Source organism: Tenrec ecaudatus, chromosome 9 (genome assembly GCF_050624435.1).
Source record: "Tenrec ecaudatus isolate mTenEca1 chromosome 9, mTenEca1.hap1, whole genome shotgun sequence".
NCBI lineage: Eukaryota > Metazoa > Chordata > Mammalia > Afrosoricida > Tenrecidae > Tenrec > Tenrec ecaudatus.
This window is the reverse complement of record NC_134538.1, coordinates 138,260,256-138,276,014: the sequence shown is the minus strand read 5'-3', so window position 1 is coordinate 138,276,014 and position 15,759 is coordinate 138,260,256.

Below are 15,759 nucleotides of genomic sequence, written 5' to 3'. Positions count from 1 at the left end.
CATCACAGGACAAAGCTATAACTGGAAAACTGTAGACACAGGCAAGTACACGTCATCACAGTGTATCGGGAGCAGAAGCCACAGCTGGGGTCTAATAGGAACATACGAAGGGTAATAGATAATTTCTGGATGAGCTTTAAGCATGATAACTCCTGAGGGATCTGTATTAGAAAGGGAAATATTCACCTTCTTGAATTTCAACCCCATGAGCCCCAAGGGGAAGGCCATCACATGCAACCATACTGAAATGCACAAAGGCATTCTATTCTCTTTCATAGAGGTTTTTCCTCACGTGGAACTACTTTACCAGAGCCAAGCCGTGATGGTGTGGTGAGTTCAGCAGTTCCAAACCTACCAGCCACTCTGTGGGAGAAAGATGAGGCTTTCTACTTCTGTAAGGACTCCAGTAAGCCCACAAGGACAGTTCTACCCTATATGGGGTCGATTAAGTCAGAATCAGCTCAATGGCAGTGAGTTTGAGAGGTTGTAATCTAATCTGGAGGAGCTCCAGTGGTGTTGTGGGTTGTGTGTTGGATTATCAGCATGGTCAGCAGTTCAAAACTATCAAAGGCTTGTTCCTCACTAGAAAGATACATCTTTCTACACCTGGTAAAATTTATAGTTTCAGAACCCACACAAGGACTTCCATCCTATAAAGTGCTGTGATTTAGAATTAACTTGTTGGCAGTGGTGATCCATTCTGGGGGAGGGAAATATTTAACTCAGTAGCCTTCAGATGTCCTAGCTCACCCAACAGGAAAAATAAAGATGAAAAAATGGCATGTGTGAAGGCCACACCAGGGACACAGGACCACTGAAAACAGAGAGCTAATCATCAGAATATAGGACGCTTGCTTCCATGCACAACTGAGTATCTCATCAGTTGTTCTATTATGAATTGGAGTCTCAGTGACTGCCATCATGTCAATACTGATTCTTAGTGACCGTCTGTGGGTTTCTGAGCCTGTAACTATTTATGGGAGGAGAAAGCCCAGTCTTTGTCTCATGCAGCTGCTAGAGGTTTTGAACTGATGCCCATTTGGTTCACATCCCAAATCATAACCACTACACCACCAGAGCTATGTTATTTTCGCATTCCTTATCTGTACAAAGTAAACGATGTCATTGGATTTTCAAAGTGGTGAGCTTTTGGAAGCAGATCACCCTCTGAGGTGCCATGAGATAGGTGCAAACTATTCAGTGTTTGTCATCAGTGCATCACCATGGAGGCCCCCCAGGGATTCCCCCCCATCAGTTGGGCTCCACAGTAATCAGAAAGCATTGCTGCTGGGCGTGTCATCGGGAGAGCCCAGGCCCTGGGGAAGGACATTCTGCTTGGTAAGATGGAGGGGCAGTAGAAAGGGGAAGGCTCTCGGCACGATTGACTGACATAGCAGCTGCAACAACGGGCTCAAGTGAAAGAAAAATTCTGAGGATGGCACAGGACCGCACACTGTTTCCATCTGTTGCACATGATGCTGCTATGAGTCGGAAGCAGTTTGATGCCATTTTAACATCAGCAACACGGCAGCTGAAAGGAACTGCAAGGTTAAAATGCTAAATGATAGGCTTTGGGGAAACCCAACACCTGTAGGGGAGACAAAGCAAAGACATTAGAGAGAGTTTTAGCTGTTGGCACCTAAAGCTTACAGCACATTGTAAACACAGAGTAACACTAGCCAGATAAAGATGAATTCTCATAAATAAAGAAATAGATTAAAAAATAAATAAACCTTATCTGAAGTCCCTCTAGCCCACACATCATACTTTGCTTTTAATAAATAAAAAATTTCAGGGCAGGCTTAAAAGTTAACAAAAAATTCATATGAAGAGACAAACCAACCACCAAAACTAATTTATATATAACAGGTATTGAAATTATCTGATAAAAGATTCAAAGTAACTATGAATTTTGATAAGGAGCCCGATGTCATTGTGGGTTAAGTGTTGGGTACTAACTACGAAGATGGTGATTTACAACCAACAGCTGTTCTGAGGGAGAAGAGTGAAACTCTATGCTCCGTAAAGATTTGCTATCGCAGAAACACACAGAAGAAGTGCAACCTGACCTTTAGAGTTGCCATAAGTCAGAATTGACTCAATGACAGTGAGCTGTTTGGTTGGTTATGAGTTGTGACACAGTTTATATGCTAAGGCCTCTACTAAAAATATGGTCATTATGCATAAGCAAATGAATAAGGTAAGCACAGGAAGAAGTACTGTAAGAATGAAGTATAGGGAAATGCTAAAAATCAAAAGCACTGTTATAGACATGAAGAATGTCTTTGATGAGCTCACCAGTGGACTAGATATGAGCAAGGAAAGAAATTAGTTAACTTGAGCCTATGTCCATAGAGATAAATAATTAGTGTTCCTATGAGGAAAAGCTAATAAATGATTTCCTACAACATTCAATATGATAAGACAAGATGATTTTAAGCAATTGAAGGAAGAGCTTCATCTCAAGATTGAAAGCACAACTATTCTATTCAGTAATCCAAATATTGATAGATCACTATCCAGTTTACATTATTGAATTTCAAAGATTAAAACAAAAAATAGCCTTCAAAGAACCTCGGAGAACAAGAAAATCACCTAGAATAAAGGAATTGATCAGGCTGGACTCAGACGTCTCAAAACAAATTAATGCCAGATTGCAATAAAGCAAAGTCAACAATCGTCCGCAGGGAAGAAAGCAAGAGCCAAGATTATTACAGTCATTCAATTTATTGTTCAAATATACAGATAACAGGCAAATAAGTCCTTTCTAGAAAACTCTGTCTGACCATGAAACTCAATCAAATGAGAAATAAATAAAAATGGGATTGTAAAATGATAGGAAATATGTAAAACTAAAAACAATATTGGCAGCAAACTCATGAGCTGGGAAGAGGTATAAAATGTCGTGCCTATTTCCTCTCAAGGGCTTTATGATACCAAATGTAGCCGAATTTCTCTTGTGGCAAAGCAAAATGTTCCAACTTTCAGCAGTCTCTCTCCCTGTCATTGTACGCTCCTTTGTTACTAACAACGTACTGTGTGTATTTGTATTAAATATATCATTTATGTTCCTTACATTCTCTATGTGTTAACTTTTAAAATGAATAATAATCCATCACTGGAAAATGAAAAAAACTATAGCCTTCTGTATGTATCACATCTCAATGTAAAGAAAATAAAAATAGGCACACCTAGACCAGTAAGCAACCTCATGCTAAACAGAGAAAGTTGGACTTTGTCAAGGATTCCATTTTACTTGAACCTACAAACAACTCCCAAGGAAGCAGCAGTCATGAAACCAACTGTTTTCATTGATTGACAAAGAAGATACACAAGAACTCTGTAAAATGTTAAACGACCAAGAAGTCACTTTGAGGACTAAGGAGTAATTGACCCAATCCATGGTATTTTTATTTCCCTCTTGTGCTTGTAAAACCGGGACAATGAATGATATAAAGAAAACCAAAGAAGAATTGGTGCCTTTGAATCTTGGTGTCACTAAAGAATACAGAATGCATGGTGGACTTCCAAAAGGACAAACAAAACTGTCTTGGAAGACGTGCAGCCAGAATATTCCTCAGAAGTGAGGATGGGGAGATATTGTCCGACATACTTTGGGCATGTTCCAGGAGGGACCAGTTCCTGGAAAAGGACATGATACTAGGTAAAGTTAAGGGTCTTACATATTGAATTAATATGGTGAGAAGACACAAGCCTGATATACACCTGTCCTGATTTCCAACCATGACGTGTGTCCTTGTTCTGTTTGCACATTTGCCTTTTAATCCACGAGTAAGTTCTGTAGGAGCACAATGAAGCCATTCTTTTAAGTTTATCCGTAATTTGTTATGATCCACAGAGTCAAATGCCTTGGCATAGTCAATAAAACACAGACAAACATCTTTCTGGTATTCTCTGCATTTAGCCAAGGTCCATCTGATATCAGCAATCAAACCCCCTGTTCCATGCCCTCTTCTGAATCTTTCTGAACCCCTGGTAGCTCCCTGTTCAGGCAACCATTGTTGGATAATTTCAGTAAAATTGTACTGGCGTGTAATGTCAGTGTCGTTCTATAATTTGAACATACTTTTGAGTCACCTTTCTTTGGAAGGGCCACAAATATGGATCTCTTTCAGTCATTTGAGCAAGTATCCATCTTTGAAATTTCCTGGCAGAGACAAGTCCTTGCTTCTAGGGACTCTTCGTCAGCTTGTGGAAATATTTCAGTTGGAGCCCCTTTACCTTTTTTGGCTAATCCTTTAGGAATGGCTTGGACTTAGCACTATTTGCTCTTTGTGAATAAAAGGGTGCATGTTAAATGAGGTGAACCTCTGCCCATTTTCTGTATTATTTAACTATTGGCATCTAATGCACATCTGAAAGCCTCAGCCATTTACAACAGTTATTAGTTACACTAAAGTTTAAAAATGTTGACTATGGCTGTGCCTGACCTGGCTAAATTCCAGTAGTCAGATAGGTTTGAGTTTATAGCTGCATTAAGTATGTCTCATTTGAGGGACTCATATTAAAGAATAAATATTACCTATAGTGAGACTTCACCTCATGTAGTTTTAACACATTGCCAGAGATCAATCCCTGAAGTACATCATGCTTGGTAAAGTGGAGAGGCAGCAAAAAGACTAAGATTCCCAGCAATATGGAATGGCACTGTGGCTGTAGCAGTTGGCTGGAGCACTGGAACATTTGTGAGGCTGGCTCTGCAATGAGCAATGATGTGTTCTGTTGCTCACAGGGTGGCTGACTGAAAAATAACCAATGGCATCTAAATCAACAATAACAAAAACACAAAGCCCTCTTTTGATAGTTACAGTTGTAGAGAATCAGAATCATACTATTACATTATAATATTAAAATATATTCTGTTATTTTTATTCCTCTCACAAAGCAGGAGGGGAAAAGAGTTAAGTCATATCTGATATTTAGATATCACTGACTATTTCATTTCCTGCAGTTTACTTTCACAATAAGCCAAGTACGACGATCCTTGTTTTGTACATGAAGAAACAAAGTCTGAGAGCTGAAGGTTCTTTGTCAAGGTCATAGAGGTATATGCCTGGTTTGTAACTCAGGATGCGTCATTGCAAAGGTTCAAAGACCAAATGCCATGAGGGCTCTGAGACAAACGCCAGGCATGGAGAGTGACTCTCTCACCAGAGTAGGTTCAAAAATAAAAAGGAAAAGCAGACAAAATAGCAAAATAAAGGCGCTCTGGTGGTGCCGTTGAGTAATGGTTGGGCTGCTAATGACATAGTCAGTGTTCAAAACTACCAAACACGCAGTGGGATAAAAGTGAGGCCTCCGCCTCCCCAAGGTTTATAGCCTTGTAAGCCCTGTATAGGAATGGACTCAAAGGAGGGAGTTTGATTTGGTTATTTTATAGCAATATAAAGTAAGTTCTCTACATATCTTTTCATCAGATTTGGGAAGACTTCATCTATATGTTGAATGACGTTGAAATAAGCTCAGGTTAACATTCCATGGGAATCTGGAAAGCCAGCAATGTCCAGGGGATGGTTAGTCTGCAGTTTTGCTGATTGACCAAAGGACAAATTCAGATTTGTTTCTGCTCCTTCCACAGACATCAGGAAGCTAAGAAGAGCTCTTTACTTCTAAAAAGGCTAAAAAAAAAGGAGGCAACCACAACAAATGTCCAATCTTTGAATTAGAGGCACCGGGCAACAAAGTCTGAGGAAACGGCTTCCACTCCTTTAGGACACAGGACCTGTGGAAGCCTAGCTGCACCAGAGGAGGGTGGCAGTTGTGGTAATTACATAATCTGGTGTCAACTTGAGACTATTAAGAGTGAAGGGGCGCTGTTTAGTCTGTCAATCAGGTATCAGCTAGAAGACCTCATTTGGAAGTGTGAAGGATATAAATAGCTCAGTGGAAGGCAGACATGCTCTTACTGCTGCTTCTTCCTGCTGACAAGCTCCATGGAGCTATGCTGATGGAGCCAGAGCCCTGGAGCTGGAGGAGTCACTTGGAGACCCATGCCAGTGCTGAGATGCTTCTACTACCACTGGATCCATAAGACTTTCCACCCACTGGCCTGTGATCTACCTGAATTTGGCATCATTGCATGTGTTGCATGAGTCTGAAGAGGAATTTATAGATTGGTATCAGACATATGGGCTAATATCCGATTTGTGGACTTGATCTGGACTGGGCTGGGATATTTTCTTAATATATGATTATTCTTTATATAAATATCTTTCTTATATATATGAGTCTACTTGGATTTGTTTCTCTGGTAAACCTGGACTAAAACACAGGCCAAAACTCTCATTGCTAAATCTCTGAAAATGAAATTCTTCTTAGAACCATGACACACAAAATGAAGCCCAGTCCTGAACGCTAAACTTTCCCAAGAAGCTTGCTTACTGAAATAGCAATCACGTAGGACTGAGAGTTCAAAAAAATGTTCCTCAAATTATCCAGGCTACAGTTGGAAACCACCTGTCACACGAGGAAAAGTACATCTCAAAGGAGAAGACAGACTGTAGAATTCAAATGACTTATCAAGTTTTGCAAATGTTCGCCTATTTGCTTGCTCTCAATGACAAGACCTGAATTAGGCATTTTTGGTAGAGGTTATATGACTCGACTCAGTGTTATCTTGGGAGCAAAAATGTGAAGACATGATGGTCAAGGAAAGCAAATTACAATCCAGAAAAATGTTCAGCTAATAAAAAATGAGTTAAAATACAAGTTTGAGGACAAGTTCTCAGAAAGAAATTGCTATCCATTCTATGTAGGAGTGATAAGCATAAAGGCAGACTTTGCAATTTAACTAATGAGGTGACTGATTTTAAAAAGAAGATTGTGTTTGGAGGGTCTGACTGCAATAGTCCCATCAGTTTCTTAACAAGGGCTCATTTATTGTTAAAAGCACCACTCCATTTCATAGAAATTCTGCTTCCTGCGAATACATTTGTCAATCATTATTCTCACAGTTTAAAAATGATAATGAACTAGACTGTGTCAATCAACATAAACCCCGTGCTGAATATATGTTTAATAATAGTGAAGGTTTTCATAATGATGAAAAAAGTCCAAAAACACATTAAACACCCAAGAAGCAGTTGTTATCAACTTGTAAGATGCAAAGAATTTAGACATGTCAAAGATACAATCTACAGACAAAAAGAAAAAATATATATAGTTGGAAGTTTCACATCGCTGAGATGCCTCAGTCACCTGTTTCAGAAAGTCTTTTTGATATGTTGCTAACTTTCTTCAAAGAAAAGAAACAGACTCCAGGTAAACAGCATGTTTCTCTGCTCAAAAAAGTATTGGTAAGAAAACAAAACTAATAACAAGCGAGTGCCTGGAAACAGGATTATAACATGATTGTTTCTCAATACATCACTAAAATAAACTATCAACAAGGATTTGTAAAATTGAGAAACAAAGGTAAGTGATGAGGAGGAGATATTTTATTGTAATATGCAACTGCATATATGAATGTGCAATTAAAAGGCACTGTTTATTATTGATAAAGAATTATGGAAGTGAAAGTGCAAAACTACCTTGCTATTTACGAAAGAGTAGCTGCCATAATATTTTGTTATTTATAAGATTAGAGTTGACTAATATATTCATTTGTAAGCATGAAAACATAAGTCATACAATTTTAATAAAATAAATAGAATTGCAGCTGCCTATTCAATCTGTTTGAAATTATCCAAAATAATAAAATTCTTTCCCAGTACTGTCTTTCCTAATATACTGTTTCTTTCTGCTTGTTTTGAACCTGATAATATTCTAGATGTTATAATTCAGTAATTATTCTAATGATCCCATTAAATAGTGAGTGACTTTATGGGACTCATCGTGACCTCACAGGACAGAGTAAGACTGACTCGCTGCATTGCCAAGGCTGAGAAGATATAAAATTCCAATTCAAATTGTGACTAAGGAACAATTTAAATGTCTATTTGATGTTATAAATTATTTGTCTCTTTCTCATGTCTTGGTCTCTTCAGTTTTCAGAGATGCTACATGTCTATGGTGTCTTCAGATAGGTAGGGTTCTATCATAATTTTAGATTTCTGAAAATTCTCCACAGATTCTCCATTCCATGGGAAATGAAAGTTTCCTGTCTTTACTTAACTGTAATAATATGATTGGATTTTGTTTTTCCATTCAGAACAATATAGATTTTTTATAATGGCTGTGGACATGGTTTTGTGAACCCTATAATTTTTATTCTCTATTATTAGTAGCAAAAGAGCTTTGGCGGCATAGTGGTAATGTGTTGGGCTGCTAACTGCAAGGTCAATGATTCAAAACCACCAGCTCACTCTGATGGAGAAATGTGAGGATTTTCCCTCCATACAGAATTAGTTTCAGAAACCAATATGACCAGTTTTATCCTATCTTATACGCTCACTATGAGCAGGATAGACATGATAATAATGAATTTTGTTTGAGTTTATTATTATTTTTATTAAATAATTTTATTTATCTCTTACAGCTCTTATATCCCATACATCAATTTTAACAGGCATATTTGTATATATGTTGCCATCATCATTTCCAAAACATGTTTTACTTGAGAACTTGGTATAAGCTCATCTTCTTCCCCCTTCCTCCCCCATCTCCCACTCTCATGTATCCTTGATCAATTATGTATTATTATTACTTTGAATTTTACACTGTCCATTGTCTACCTTCACCAACATTTCTGTCATCCATTCCTTCTGAGAGTGGGTGCTATATATCCAACTATGTGATGGGTTCCCCCTTTCTCACCCTTCCCTCTCCTGACCATCCCCCCACCCTTATGATATTGCTACTCCCATTACTGTTCCTGAGGGGTTCATCGTTCCTGAATTTCATGTGTCAAGAGCTCTTATCTGTCTATCTAGATTTGTAAGTTAGGACTGGGTCCTGGTAATGGGAGGGGGGAATTATTCAGGAACTAGAAGAATGGTGTGTGATTCCTTGTGGTATACTGCACTTCCGTGAATCATCCCTTTCTTATACCACTTCTGTCAGAGGATGTCCAATTCTCTACAGATGGGCTTTGGGTCTCCACTCCACTAGTTGTTTATTTTGGATCTTTTGATATCTGATGCCGGATCCTGTTGACACCTTATGATCATACAGGCTAGTGTGCTTCTTCCATGTTGGCTTATTTGCTTCCATGCTAGATGACCACTTGTTTGAGTTCAAGCCTTTAAGACCCCAGACACTGTATCTTTCAATAGCCAGGCACCATCTGATCTCTTCACCACATTTGCTTATTTGTTTTTGTATTTATTTTTCCCCATGTCTATCTATATAAAATAGGCAAGACAAAAAATCCTGAGGAGAAAACTACATGACATGGGAGGAGAATGGACAGGGAGGAGGAGTGGGGAGACTACAAATGCAGAGATAAAGGAACAAGAGATCTAAAATTGATGGTGAGGAGGGTGTATAATGTTGGGGGTTGGGGGTGGCTTGATCTAGCACAATGTATCTGAGAGGAAATACTGAGAGCCGGATGGTGGATGAGCATGATTGTGGGAAAAGAGGAAGGTGAAAGAAATAAGAGGCAAAAGCTATTTATAGAGGTATAGCTGTAAGTCTGTATCTATGTCTTTATATCAATTCATACTGAAAGGGATAGTGGCAAATGCATATATATATATATTAAGATAGCAGGCAGAAGACTTTGGACCTCTACCCAAGGCCTCCCTTAACACAAAAACACTTTGTCCTTACCTTGTCACTCTTTGATACTCACCTTCCCAACACAATCACTGAAGACAAAGTGGGTGTTTCAGATTATTGATCACATCCAATTTTGTGTTTTCTTTGGTGTAAAAGGTAGTCACCGAAAATATAACATTTCCAGTATATCTTTCACATGACAAATTTCTGGCTATTAACAAATTCTAGAGGAGTTAATTAAATCTTCCACTACATTTGATTACCAATATTGGTGTTATCGTAGGTTTTATTCTCGCAAAAGGCTTTAAAGAGTCCAACAGGCATAACTGAACCAAGACTGCACAGGCAAGCTTTGAGATTTGAGAGACTTCTGTATCCAGTCCTGTAGGGTCTTTCCTGTATAATGCAGAGCATACTGCTCTCTTGATTATTAATCATTAAACATGTATGGGGAATCTTGATTTCAGGAAAATAATACAGGCAAAGGTTTCCCATGAGTATTTTATACACCAATGGTCACATTCGCAAGTCAGTCTTTGTAACTGATTAAATAAAATTAAGCCTTCAATGCACTTATCCAACATATCCCTGCAAAAGGTAACTAACCTGGCTAGGGTGCTGCCAGAGGACTTGAGAGGCTAAAAGTCCATATAGTAGCTCATATAGTAGCCCATATAGCCCTTGTTGTAGCCCATGTAGTCCTTGTTGTCTTCATTATGGTTCTGAGCCACAATGAGATTTCCAGTTGTCCTCAGAGATTAGCATGGAGCTTCTATCAGACAGTTAGCTATAAAATACTTGTTTTCTACACACATCTTGGCCATGTTCCTTGAATACAATTATATTAGAAATCAATAGCAAACATATAAACAGCACACACTTACTCCTAGATACAGCATATCTCTAAATAATTTCCACATCACAGAACTCATGTTGGCATATTTAGAACCTTATACAACTAAAAGACAACATATAAAGACTTGTAGATTTTTAGCAGGAGTTGCGGCCGTGATCAGAGAACACGGAAGAACCCTAGTCGCTTCCCTCCTATTCATATTTGTTCTCTAGACTTTTGTAGGTACAGTGATGTGATTACTAAGAAAGTTGAAAGAGGTGAATGTACATAAAAGACATATTTTTAAAGCAATTGAATTTCTACATACTGGCTACAAAGATCTAGAAATTTAGTGTTTGTAAAAGCTATTAAAGAGAATTACTATTTATCAAATCAGCAAGAGTTATGAGGTACCTAGACAGGCGGTGTTAAAGACCTTTAGGAAGCATTTGAAATTGTTTTAGAAGACAAAGAGGGATTGGATTACATGGAATGATTTATTGCATTCACGGGTGGGAAGACTCAACATGATAATAATGATAAATCATCTGAAAGTAATTTTGAAATTCAGTGTGCTTCAAGTCAAAATCCTCTGAAAGGGGTCATGGAAAAGTTGCTGTTTACATTGCTATGGAGTCGATTGAATGAAGCTTTAATCTTAGTCAACAATTAAGACAATCTAAAGAAAAAAAAATGAGGGTCTTTTCCTAAGAGATATCAAGAATAACTATACTATATACTAATTTAAAAGGTTATTTTTTATAGCTTTACCTTTTCTTATCACTACATAGCAGTTATTTGATGGCTGTTATTTAATCAATCTTTTATTCAATCCCCTAAATGTATTTGTTCCATTTTTCTTTTATAAAATCAATGTGACCAAACCCCCACCACTAGTTTGCTAACATGCCGACTCTCCTGCGTTTTCCATACTCTGTCTGAGCTGTTGAATACTCTGGGGAAAATTACTCACAGGGAAAATGCCTTCATGCACGTAATTGTCATTACCCTCAACCTGACCCTAAATATGATAATCCCATTATCGTTCAAGGCAGACTACTCTCTAATTCATCATGACTACCATTTAAAAACTTTGCTACCCTTATGGAAAATTTAAATTACCTCATCTCTATTTCCTCATCAACTAAGAATGAAATTTTTTTATTTCCAACTTCACAGGGAAAGAAAAGTAATTTGTCAGGTGTGACTCCCATAGGATTATATAGTTTGTAAGCCAAGTAAAATAACCTTTCCTCTTTCAGGGTAAGATACTTAAGGTTTGGGGTCTGCATGGCTGGGCCAGGATTCATAGTGATTTGTCAATGAAGACAATATAAACCCACGATGGAATCTCTTTGAGAGTGTTGTCTGTTTCCAGTACAAGTGGATGCTGAGAAACCTATTGCTTTTTTGTTGGTTCTGTATCCTACGCTTTGTCCCATCATCTGACCTCTGTTCTTTGGACTTGAGTCGTCAGTCAGCTGTATTGCCTGACAATCCCAGGAGTCATCATTAGCCTGACAGCTCATCGGCTGATGTGGGATTCATTTGCCTATGCAGCCAAGAGCCTGCTGTATGTCTGGTAGCTACATAAGTCAGAAGAAGCCTCTCAGTTGACATCTGACGCACCTTGAGATAAACCTCTCTGTATATGCGTTGGGCTGCAACTCCAATGGTTGGCAGTTTGAAACCACCAGCAGTTCCACAGGAGAATGACCGGGTTTTGATTTCCAAAAACAATCTCAGAAGCTCATCGGGGGTCATTATGAGTCAGCATTGACTCAATGGCAGTGAGTATAGATAGCAGGTCAGCAGTTCAAAACCACCATCCACCATGAGGGAGAAATATGAGGCTTTCTGCTCTCAAATATATATTTAGCTTCAAAAACCCTAATAGGGTTGCTATGAGTCTGAAATGACTCAATGCCAGTGAGATTTTTTTTGTTTATTTTTGGTATATATACATATGTGAACTTCACTGGCTTTGATTCTCTAGCAAATCCAGCTTAAGTTTTAAGAAACAAAATCTATTTCCAAATTCTTCTACTCTGCCTCTGGGGATCAGAACTCTCCTTGTTTTACAATTAGACATACATATTTATATTACCAACAGATAAGTTCAGGAACTGCACTGTGATTTTAATAACTTTGGGAAATTGATGCAATAATGGCTTTGAGGTCAAGAAATGGAAAGGTTCACATATCGAATTAAAATGCTAAGATCAAATCCTTCATAAAATCAGCTGAAAACAGAACAAAAAGCAAGTAAAATGTATAAAGTAGGTTGACAGACTTGGGATATGTAGAAAACAGAATTGCCCGAATCCTGCTTCATACCATCTTCAAACATCCTCTCTCTTCCTACGCATTACATGCTTCTTTCCTTCCCTCTTTCTTTTCTTCCTTTCTTCCTTCTAGTCACATGAACCAGAGCTGATGTTTGAGCAGAGGTGGAATAAGGGTCTAATGGTGTTGAGGACCAATTCCCATCTTAGTGTCTGTCAGAGAAATTCAGTGGCAGAGTGTATTTGTCCTCTCGGGTGAGCCCGTGAGCAGGTGAAGGTTTTAACTACCATATATCCTCATGTATAAGCTGAGATTTTCAGCACATGTTTAATACAGTTTCTGTGGTAAAAGTAGGTACCTCAACTAATATTTGGTTCAGCTTATACTCGAGTATTTACAGTACATAACCCGGGAAAGCATACCCGAGATCAGTATGGGATCACAAAGGTGCCATATATCGGCGGTCAATTTGGAAAGTCACTGAGAAACCTAATGCTCTGCTCTATCCATGTTTTCTCTAAAATTAACTAAAAATAAATGTGCCACCACATATAGGGCCAGGGCACCTTAGTCCTCTGTGACATCCTTCCCTTCAAAACTGAAAAAGTCTGGTGTGTAGATTTTCCCAGTGTAAGACTGATTTCTTGACTTCCATGAGCCAAGTAAAATGAACTCCATCTTCTCTGCATTTGTCAGGATGTCTGTTGGTCCAGAGTAAGAACTGTTGCTTTCTGTGTATTGAGTTGAAGTGCAGACTCGAGGCTGCAGTCGTTGATGGTCTTCATTGAGTGCCTCGTTGATTGTCTTCATAAAGTCCTCTTGACTTTAGCAATCAAAGTTGTGTCATCTCCATGGTACAGGTTTTCAATGGGCCTTCCGCCAACAATGATGCCCACTTATTCTTTATATAATTCAGTTCCATTGATTATGTTTTTAGCATGCAGGTGTTTAGGGGTCATGGAGTCAGTTCCATCCCATAGTGACCACATGTAAAACAGCATAAAACATTGCCCAGTTCTCTGCCATCTTCACAATCGTTCTCATCTTTGAGGCCTGTGTTTCACCCGCTGTTACATTCTTCTTGTTGAGTAACTTCATCTTTTTCACAGACTCTCTGTTTTATGAAACATAATATCTTTTTTCTAGGGAGAGCTTGTACTCTCCTGATAGCATGTCCAAAGTATGTGAGCTAGTCTTACCATCCTTGCTTCTAAGGAATGTTCTGGATGTACTTCCTCCAAAACATATGTTTGTTCTTTGTCAGTCCCTGCTTCTTCGGAGATTCTTTGCCAGCACCATGATTCATATGCATGCATTCTCCTTCAGAGTTCATTACTCAATATACAACTCTCACAGGCACATGAGGTGATTTTCAATACCATGGTGTGGATCAGGTCCACCTTAGTAACATCCCTCCTTTCCAACACTTTAAAGAAGTTCATGTAGCAGATACACCTGATGGAATGCACTGTTTGATTTCTTTACTACTGCTTCCATGAGCATTGATTGAGGATCTAAGCCAGTGGTTCTCAACCTTCCTAATACTGCGACCCTTTAATACTGTTCCTCTTGTTATGGTGACCCCCCCAACCATATTATTATTTTTGTTGCTACTTCATAACTGTAATTTTGCTACTGTTATGGGCCATCATGTAAATATCTGATACGTAAGATGGATTTTCATTGTGACAAATTGAATGTCCTTAAAGCATAGTGATTAATAACAAAACAATATGTAACTATATATTATGACATATTTATTTCTAATTACAAATAAATGAAATTTTGTCTTGAAGCATGGTATAGCATGAGTAACAGTCTGCATGTGGGATACCCATATGTGGGCATATCTGCATGTGGGTGGACCCACCTGGAGATGAATAGAGGAGTGGTGTCTCGGGTCCTAAGACCATCGGAAAAAAAAAAAAAAATATATATATATATATATATAAAATCTTGCATCTTAAAGCTGATCAGTTTGTTCTTTTGACAGTACAAAGATTGGCATCATTCTTCAACAGCCATAATTCTTTTGAATTATGTATTTGATTCTTTTGATGTTTTGTTTGAACAGTTTTATTGGAGCACAATAGACATGTCCTACAATCCAATGGTCCAATCATATCAAGAAGAGTTCTACAACCACTATGACAGTCTATTTGAGAGTCTTTTCATCTTTCTTGTTCCCATTGTTATTAGCATTCCATCCCCCACCCCCACCAACATCCTGTGACATACCCTGATGAAATGACTCACCGAGTTACTGCCTCTATAGATTCACTCATCCTGAATTTCATCTACTACAAAACATACACAAACAAAAGGTAAAAGGACAAAAAAGCTAGCAACCATAATAAAATAAGCTCAATTAAAATAATACGGAGGATATTAAAAACTAGAACAACTTTGAAATAGCTCAAATGGGAGATCAGATGATTAGGTGTTGAATTTGAACCTAACTGTATCTGCCATAATCCACTTTCCAACAAATGAAGTGATTCTTCTTTAGTCGTTCTCATTCAATGTTTGACTTTCACTTTTTTTTTAAACATTTTCTTAGGGGCTCATACAACTCTTATCACAATCCATACATATACATACATCAATTGTATAAAGCACATCTGCACATTCCCTGCCCCAATCATTCTCAAAGCATTTGCTCACCACTTAAGCCCTGTTCATCAGGTCCTCTATTTTTTTTTGGTCCCCTCCCTCCCCGCTCCCACCTCCCTCATGTGTCCTTGGTAATTTATACATCGTTATTTTGTCATATCTTGCCCTATCCGGAGTCTTCCTCCCCGCCCCCTTCTCTGCTGTCCGTCCCCCAGGGAGGAGGTCACATGTGGATCCTTGTCATCAGTTCCCCCTTTCCAACCCACTCACCCTCCACTCTCCCAGCATCGCACCTCACACTTTCACTTTTATGAGTTGATTGAAAATACTTGACTTGGGCAGTT